The 9,097-nt window shown below is 40.5% G+C and overlaps 1 non-coding gene across 1 annotated transcript; it reads left to right on the top strand.

Annotated features, from left to right (window-relative positions):
* The first annotated feature begins 5,377 nt into the window (after positions 1–5,377).
* LOC142449657 (small nucleolar RNA SNORA7) lies at positions 5,378–5,514 on the top strand. The gene has a single exon (XR_012784782.1). It is a non-coding gene; the product is annotated as a small nucleolar RNA SNORA7 (small nucleolar RNA).
* The last annotated feature ends 3,583 nt before the right edge of the window (positions 5,515–9,097 follow it).

The following is a 9,097-nucleotide window of genomic DNA, read 5'->3' as shown; positions in this document are numbered from 1 at the left end:
ATTAGGCGGCCCCTTAATTTTGTTACACTTAGGGCTTACGGTTAGTCCATGTATATTAAATGGTCTAATTGAGTTTATACAAAACAAAATTGGAGCTGTCTAAGCCTATGGTGTTAAAGACCCAATATATAGCCCTAAATCCAGAGGAAGTTGCTGATGAATCACTTACTTGATTTCCCAAATAAAAACAGCAGGGAATGAAGCAAACTAGCCACAATAACTCCATTTTGTTGACTGCTAGGCCACCTATCCATCTTCCCCTCCCTTCTCAGAAATCCCACTGGCTTTGTTCCTAGAACGAACCTCGCATACCTGGAACTAGGGTGAGGTTCGTAATGGTAAAATTAGTCATGCCATTCTTGCTTCTGTAATGCTTGCTTGCTTTGAATGTAAAACCAGTCATGCTATTCGTATTTCTGTAATGTTTGCTTGCTTCGGAGGAAAGTCCCTATGTGGTTTTATGCCTTTAAAAACTTGCTTGTAACTGCTTTCTGCACTACAGCTTAGGAGAACCCATTGGTTCCCTCTGTAATTAAAGACTTCAATTCTGTTGGACATTATGGTGGTTATCATTTATTTGACCCCAAAACAACCTTCCTTATATATTTCTTCTTTTAGTATGGTTTGTGGAAATTTTCTACTTGAGCCTGAGTAGAGAGTGGATTTCTAGAAATTCTTCCATTTCCTCTAGGTTTTCAAACTTGTTGATGTACAGGCTTTCGTAGTAATGAATTATTGTTTGTATCTTTATTCCATTTATATCTGTTGTGATTTCACCTATTCATCCCGTATTCTTGATATTTTCAATCTCTCTTACTCTTCTTTTGTTAAATGTGCTAGTGGTTAGTTGGTTTTGTTAATCCTTGCAAATATCTAACTTACTGTCTTGTTAAATTTTCTATTGTTTTTATATTTTTCATTTTATTGCTCTAATCTTTCTGATTTCTTTTCTCCTGTGATTAAAGGTTTTGTTTTGTTTTTCCTGCTCTTATCTAATTGCTGAAGATTCTGGCTTAAGATGTTGATATTGATTTTTATTGTCTTTTATGTGTTTATTTCTATAATTTGTCTCCTGTGTATTGCTTTTGCCGTGTCCCAAAGGTTTTGTTATGTTGTATTTATTTTCATTTATTTCAAGATTTTTTCAGTTAATTTTTTTTTCATCAATTACCCTGTAGTTTTTAAGCAATTATGCGTGTTCAGTTTTGTCTTTGTTTTTCCTATTGTTGATTTGTAATTTTATAGTATTTTGAGAAAGTGAGTTGTAAAATGCCAATATTTAAAATGTTATTAAAGCTTGCTTTGTGCTTTAACAAAGAATCCATTCTAGAATATGTTCCATGTTCTATAATGGAACATTCTAGAGTATGTTCCACTAGAAAAGAATGTATACTGTGTTGTAGTTGGGTGGAATGCTCTGTATATGGGTAGAACAAGTTGGTTACTTTTTTTTCTTCACTTGAGTCTTTACTGAGTTTCTTTTCCAATGATTTGTCCTTCTATCAGAGTGGTGTATTGATATCCCTGCTATTATTGTCTCTTTCTATTTTCCATTCTGTAAATGTTTGGTTAACATCTATACAGAGTCTTTCATTGGGTGTGTTTATGACTTCCAGTTCTATTATCCTTTTAATCATTAAGTGGTCCCTTCTTTGTCTCTCAGTGTGGATTCTGCCTTGAAATTTGTTTTATTGGAGATTAATATTGCTACTCTTAACTTTTAAAACTTCCCATTCACGTGATATATTTTTATCTATCCTTTGATTTTTGTTTTTGTCTCCTAGATGTGTTCCTCAGAGGTAAATAGAATGATAGGTCTCATTTTCTTTTCTTTTTAAAAAAAATCATTTTATTGGGGGCTCATACAACTCATCACAATCCACACATACATCAATTGTATAAAGCACATTTGTACATTCGTTACCCTCATTATTCTCAAAACATTTGTTCTCCACGTAAGCGCCTGGCATCAGCTCCTCGTTTTCCCCTTCCCTCCCCACTGCTCCCTCCCTCATGAACCCTTGATAATTTAGAAATCATTTTGTCATATCTTACACTGTCTGATGTCTCCCTTCACCCACTTTTCTGTTGTCTGACCCCCAGGGAGGAGGTTATATGTAGATCCTTATAATCGGTTCTCCCTCTCTACCCTCCCGGTTTCACCTCTCTCACCACTGGTCCTGAAAGGATCATCGGCCCTGGATTCCCTGTGTTTCCAGTTCCTATGTACATCCTCTGGTCTAGCCAGATTTGTAAGATAGAATTGGGGTCATGATAGTGGAGGGGAGGAAGCATTAAAGAACTAGAGGAAAGTTGTATGTTTCATCGTTGCTACACTGCACCCTGACTAGCTTGTATCCTCCCCAAGGGGATGTCCAATTGCCTACAGATGGGTCTTGTGTCTCCGCTCTGCACTCCCCCTCATTCACAATGATATGATTTTTTGTTCTTTAATGCCTGATACCTCATCCCTTCAACACCTCGTGATCACACAGGCTGGTATGCTTCTTCCATGTGGGTTTTGTTGCTTCTCAGCTAGATGGCCACTTTTTTACCTTCAAGGCTTTAAGACCCCAGGTCTCATTTTCTTATCCAGTTTGCTACTCTCTGTCTCTTGACTGTTGTGTTTAATATATTAACATTCAGTGTGATCATTGATAATGTGTAATTTCATTGCTATCATTTTTCTACACATTTTATGTTCTCATTCGTTCCTTGTTCTTCCTATATTTCTGTGTTGTTTTGGATACAGCTTTGAGTGTGTTGTCTTTTATGTGGAATTGTCTTGTATGTTAATCTCAAATCTGTCTGCTGTTTTTGATTATTTGTTGAGTTATTCGAATAGTACATTTTTGCAATGCTTTTCTTATATTTCAAAATTAATGAAATTTCTCCTTGTCTGGAAATATTCTTTTTTCCCCTCATAGTTGAGTGACATTTTTTTCTGGATATAAGAATTTTGGTGGGCAGTTTTAATCTTTTAATGATTTACATATATCACTCCATTTCTTCTGGCGTGCTTGGTTTTTGCTGGAAAAGCCGACCTTATTCTTACTGATTTTCTTTTTCTGGTTGCTCTCAGAATTCTCTCTTTGTCCTTGGAGAGTTTGACTACAATATAATGTAAAATTCTTCTTTGTAGGTCAAGCCCACTTCAGCCCTCTCTCAGTTTCCTGTATAGTTATTTTCTCCTCTTTTATGTCATTAGGAAAGTTTCATTCCAGAATTCCTTGTACTGTTTTCTCTGTATGTCTTTTGTTTCTTCTTGTTCTGAAATCCCAAAGAGAGTTATCGTTTTTCATCTTGAATTTTGGCCTACATAATGGGCTTTCTTCAGACTCTCTCATTGTTGCTTGTTCTTCTCATAGATTAGATCTAAAAAGATTTGTCTCCAAACTCATTAATTCTGCTTCCATTTCTATAATTATATTACTCTGTTCTTTTATACTGTTTTATTATTCTGATATCTTAGTATTCTTCTTTTGTATTTCTGTTGGAAGTTTTTCTTGGAAGGTTTCTCGGTTTTCTTTTTCTTTTTTTAACATAAAAGAAGAAACATTTATTAGCTGGCATCCCAGAGGAACTAGCATTCCAGAGGAGCAGGCTTTCATTTTCCTTGGAGTCTTTCTCCTTCTGTGGAGCATGTCCAGTCATTGTTCCGCATTCTTTTTCTCATAGTTCCACAGTCTTTATCGTCAGTCACTTCTTTCGGAGTCTGAGTGTTGTTAGCTTGTTTTTTCCTTGTTTATTCATGCGAACTTATGTTTTCTGCTGTTTCCTTGTGCCATCTTGGTGTATCTGTTAGGGGTTTAAGGCAGGCTGGGCTTTGTGAGGTAGTTAACTTCCTCAAGTGGTGCAGGACCGGAACAATGAAAACTGCAAAATGAGTAGAGACAAAAGAACAGAAAGAGGAAAGATTAAAGAAAGGAAGGAAAAAATAAAGGAAAAGCAAAGACAGTGAGGGTAGTATTAAAAATAAATTATAAAAAATTTTAAAGAAATTATAAAAGTAGTACAAATTTTCATTATAAAACAAATAAAAGCAAAGCTGTTGCTCTTTGGTTGGGATCTAAGTTCTGCCCAAGGACTTTGTGGCTGATATGGGAAATAGCAAGATGGGTCATCAAAAGAAACACAGGGTGCGGGGTGGGTGTGGGACCTGTTCTGGAGGCACACAGGGAGAGGACCCGCAGAGTAGTTGCAGCAGCAATCACGCGTGGAGCAGGTGCATGTGGTTGGACCAGCCAGGAGTTGGATTAGGTGGCAAACTGGCCTGGAGGCATGGAGGTCCTACGGGGTGGCCTGAGGTTGAGGGGGCAAAGTGTGTATAGTCTAGTGAGGAGAAGCAGTTTCCTGGAACCCTTGGGCAGCCAGGGGCGGGGGCGGGGGAGGGCATGCACCAGCTGGGAGGAGAGGTGGTCCCAAATAGGCTGGGAGGCTAGGGGTTTGGGCTGGCCCTGGGACATATGGCAGGTGGGAGGCGAGGTGATGTTGCGGGCTCTCTGAGGCCAGGGCATATGGGGCACACTCACACTGTCCGGGATATTCATTGACATGGATGTCTCTCATGCAGGGCCAGAACCATGAAGCTGGATAGTGGATTGCATGTACAGGGACAGCTGCCGGGATATGCAGTCAGGAGAGTTTGATTACAAAGGGAGATTTTTTTTTTGAGGAAGGATCAGTAGTTTTATACTTACATTGTGCTGCTGATTATAAAACTTAATTGCTAACTCATAATAGCTGTTGAGAAACAGTTTTATTTCCTCTGCAATCCATATTTTTGTGGTTCATGGAGTAGGAGTAACCCAGAGAGGCAATTCTATTAGATATTCTTTTGACCCTTGAGTCTTAAAGTAATTGGCTTATAAGTCAACTTTCAGTCAAACATTGGTATAAACTAGTAAAGATTATTTTTGTTGGGGACCTTGGACTTTCTTGAGGAATTTAGACAGTTTCAGAAACAGATCTCAAAAGTTAGAGCTATATTTTAGGGTAAATAAGGGTAGATATCTCACAAACCAAACCAAACCACTGCTTTCCAGTCAGTTCTGGCTCTTAATGCCCTACAGGTCGGAATAAATATGCTTCTTAGGGTTTCTAAGACAATAAATCGGTTGGGTTTTTTTCTTAATGAACCCAGGCTTCTTTTTATTCAGACATAAATATAGATGGAAGCATAGAAAGAAAATGATTTTGTAAACTTCAGATCAAAGGTATAAACAAAAATTTTCCCCCCAATTGTCAGTCCCATTTTTTAAAATAATTTTATTGGGGGCTTGAACAATTCTTATCACAATCCATACATACATCCATCTATTGTGTCAAGCACATTTGTACATTTGTTGCCATCATCATTCTCAGAACATTTGCTTTCGACCTCCCAGCATTGCATCTGGGAAATAGCTAGTATTCTGCCAGACTTCGGAGACGAGAGGGAAAACAAGCTCGTCAGACCCATTCCATTCCCAGTTTTCCCAGTAGCTGGTGATTGGAAGAAACTCTGCGACCGTGTTCAGGTCCTGGGCAGAGAGGCCTCCTTCCAGGACTCGCTTGACCCAGGTCTGCCTCTTTTTTGAAGGCATCATGGCTTCCCTCAGCCTAAAACTGTCAAAAAAGAGGTTCAAGAATTTCTTCCGGCACCATTCCGACCGCTATGTCAAGGTTAAGTACGACTGGCACAAGCTCAGAGGCATTGACAACAGGGTGGGGAGAAGATTCAAGGGCCAGGTCTTGATGCCCAACACTGGCTTCAGGAGCAACAAGAAACCCAAGCCCATGCTGCCTAGTGACTTCCGTAAGGTCTTGGTGCACAATATAAAGGAGCTGGAAGTGCTGCTGATTTGCAACACGTCTTAGAGTGCAGAGACTGCTCACAATGTTTCCTCCAAGAATCACAAAGCCATCGTAGAAAGAGCAGCCCAGCTGGACATCAGAGCCACCAATCCCAATGCCAGGTTGTGCAGCGAAGAAGAATGAGTAGATGGCTCATTTGTAAGTTTTATTTGTGCTAAATAAAACCATAAATGAAAAAAAATGTTGCTTTCTACTTGAGCCCTTGGTATCAGCTCCTCATTTTCCCCAATCCTCCCTCCCTCATGAGCCCTTGATAATTTATAAATTATTATTATTTGTTCATGTCTTGTATTGTCTGATGTCTCCCTTCACCCACTTTTCTGTTCTCCATCCCCTAGGGAGAGGGTTATATGTAGAACATTGTGATCGGTTCCCCCCTTTCCACCCCACCTTCCTCTTAACCTCCTGGTATGGCTACTTTCATTATTGGTCCTGAGGGGTTTATCTGCCCTGGACAACCTGTGTTTCCAGCTCTTATGTACACCAGTGTACATGTGTACATCCTCTGGTCTAGCCAGATATGTAGAATTCAGATCATGATAGTGGGGTGGGGGGAGGAAGCATTTAAGAACTAGAGGAAAGTTGTATGTTTTATCTTTGCTATATTGCACCCTGACTGTCTTGTCTCTTATCCACAACCCTTCTGTAAGGGGATGTCTAGTTGCCTATGATTTTTGTTCTTTGATGCCTGATACCTGATCACATCGACACTTCATGATAACACAGATTGGTGTGCTTCTTCCATGTGGGCTTTGCTACTTCTCAGCTAGATGGCTGCTTTTCTTCAAGCCTTTAAGACCCCAGATGCTATATCTTTTTTTAATGCTATATTTTTTATAGCCAGCACCATCAATTTTCTTCATCACATTTGCTTATGCACCTGGTTTGTCTTCAGCAATCATGTTAGGAAGGTGAGCATCTTAGAATGCCAGTTTAATAGAACAAAGTGTCCCTTGCATTGAGGGAGTACTTGAGTGGAGGCCCAATGTCCATCTGCTACCTTAATACTAAACCTATAAATATATGCCCATAGATCCATTTCCCTATTGTCATATATAAATATATTTACATATGTACATGCCTGTATTTAGGCCTCTATAAATTCCCTTTGCCTCCTATTCTTTCCTGTATTTCCTTTTACTTTCCGCTTGTCCCACTATCATGTTCAGCCTTCATTTGGGTTTCAGTAATTCCTCTCAGTTACATTGCCCTTAATCAAGCCCTACCAGGCCTGTGACACCCTCCTCAGTCACCGATTTTGGGTCACTGGTTATTCCCTTGTCCCTAGGTTTTTTAATACCACTTCATTTCCCATGCCCCCCTGGAACTGTTGGTTCAGTTGTTTTCTCCTTTAGTTTGTTTATCCCATTTATCTAGATAGACCTGCAAAGATAATAGTATGCACAAAAAACAAGACAGAGCAAAACAAAGCTACAGAAGAAAATAACAGCAACAACAACAAAAACTAAACAGAGGAAAGTCTGTAAATAGTTCATGGGCTGTTTGTTGACCTTTAGGAGTGTTTTCCGGTCGAGTCTGATGGGGTCCCACGCCTTGGTCCCAACATCTATTTTTGGTACTCCCTGGGGACTTCGTTGCTCTGTTCCTCTTGCTGTTCTGTTGCATGCCCTTAGTGTTTAGCCTCGGTGTAATGGGGTCAGGTTGGGTGCAATTCCTGCACTGTGTCTCTAGTGTTGTTTCCCATAGCGCTATGGGTCAGTGAGGGACGTAGTGTCTCATAGTGGGACTAGCCCTATGGTCCTTTCTGTGCGGTGGCTCCTTTGAATGGTAATATCGTCCTCAGGGCTTGGTAGGCCAGGATGTGCTCCACTCTCTCTTCCTCCCCCTTCATTTGCTCTTGTGTGTCCCTCTCCCTGAGCTGTAGTTTCAGTGCTGCCCTCTGAAGTGCATTCCTCTGGGGGGAAGGGAGGCTGTCCACGTAGTTGGGATTGGGGGGCCCCTCAGACCTCTCTGTTGGTTCCCTGCTTCATGACGGTATGTTGCATTCACATTTTGGAGCACTGGGTTGAAGTCTCGTCCCTCTTTCCCTGTGGAGATATAAACAATTCCCTCCCCTTGGGTGGGTCAGTGCCATGTTCCCCTGCTACCCATGTCTTTTTTTTTCTCCCCCCCCTCCTTTTTAGTTGGCTACCATATGTGTCCCTGGATTTGGTCTGGCCCCTGTCATACTACCTAGACCTCACCCCAGGAATATTTGTACACAGTAGCTTTTTCCCTGTGCCCCTTTTGCATTTTTAAGCTTACCTCAGTGGACTCATGTTGTACTTGTCCTTGGTGCTTGGCTTACTTCGTTTAGCATAATTTCCTTCGGTTCTTCCCATGCAGTGATGTGCTTCTTTTTAGGGATGTGTAGTATTCCATATTATGTATGCACCACAGTTTTTCAATCCATTAATCTGTTGATGGAAGTTTGGGTTATTTCCAACTCCTTGCAATTGTGAACTATGCCGCAATGAACATTGGAGCACAGATGTCTGGCCGTGGTTTGTTCTCGACTCTTCTGGGTAATATGCCCAGCAGGGGGGCTTGCTGGGTCATATGGTAGCTAATTTCCATCTGTTTTAGATATGGCCAAATCAATTTCCATAGTGACTGTACATACCTACAGGTTCACCAGCAGTGGATGAGAGTTCCTGTCTCCCCACAGCCCCTCCAACACTTGTTGATTTCTCATTTTTTGAATTGGGCTATCTTTGACGGTGTTAGGTGGTATCTCATAGTTGTTTTAATTTGCATTTCTCTTATGGCAAAAGATAGGGAACATTTTCTCATGTGTTTATTGGCCATTCAGATTTCTGCCCTTGTGAAACTTCTGTTCAGGTCCTTTGCCCACCTCCTCAGTGGGCAATTAGTTTTTTCTTTTTGGAAGCTAGCAGAGTTTTACAGGTTTTAGTAATAAGGCCTTTGGTGTGTCATTGCTAAAGATGTTTTCCTAGTCCATAGGCTCTCTTATTACTATCTTGGTGAATTCTTTCGATGTACAGAGGTGTTTTGTCTTCAGTATATCCCACTTGTCAATTTGTGACTCATCTGTCTTTGTGTCCTTCCCTATTTCTGATAGCCTGCGCCAAGGTTCTCAGATTTGTCCCAATTCCCTCATTGGCCCTAATAGTTTTGGGTTTTACCTCAAGGTCTCTGATATACGTTGAGTTTATTCTTGTGCATGGAGTGAGATAAGGGTCTTGCTTCATTTTTCTGCAGGTAGATATCCATTTTTTTT

Source organism: Tenrec ecaudatus, chromosome 5 (genome assembly GCF_050624435.1).
Source record: "Tenrec ecaudatus isolate mTenEca1 chromosome 5, mTenEca1.hap1, whole genome shotgun sequence".
Lineage (NCBI taxonomy): Eukaryota > Metazoa > Chordata > Mammalia > Afrosoricida > Tenrecidae > Tenrec > Tenrec ecaudatus.
The sequence above is the reverse complement of the archived record's forward strand: the minus strand, read 5'-3'. Positions and strand labels throughout refer to the sequence as shown.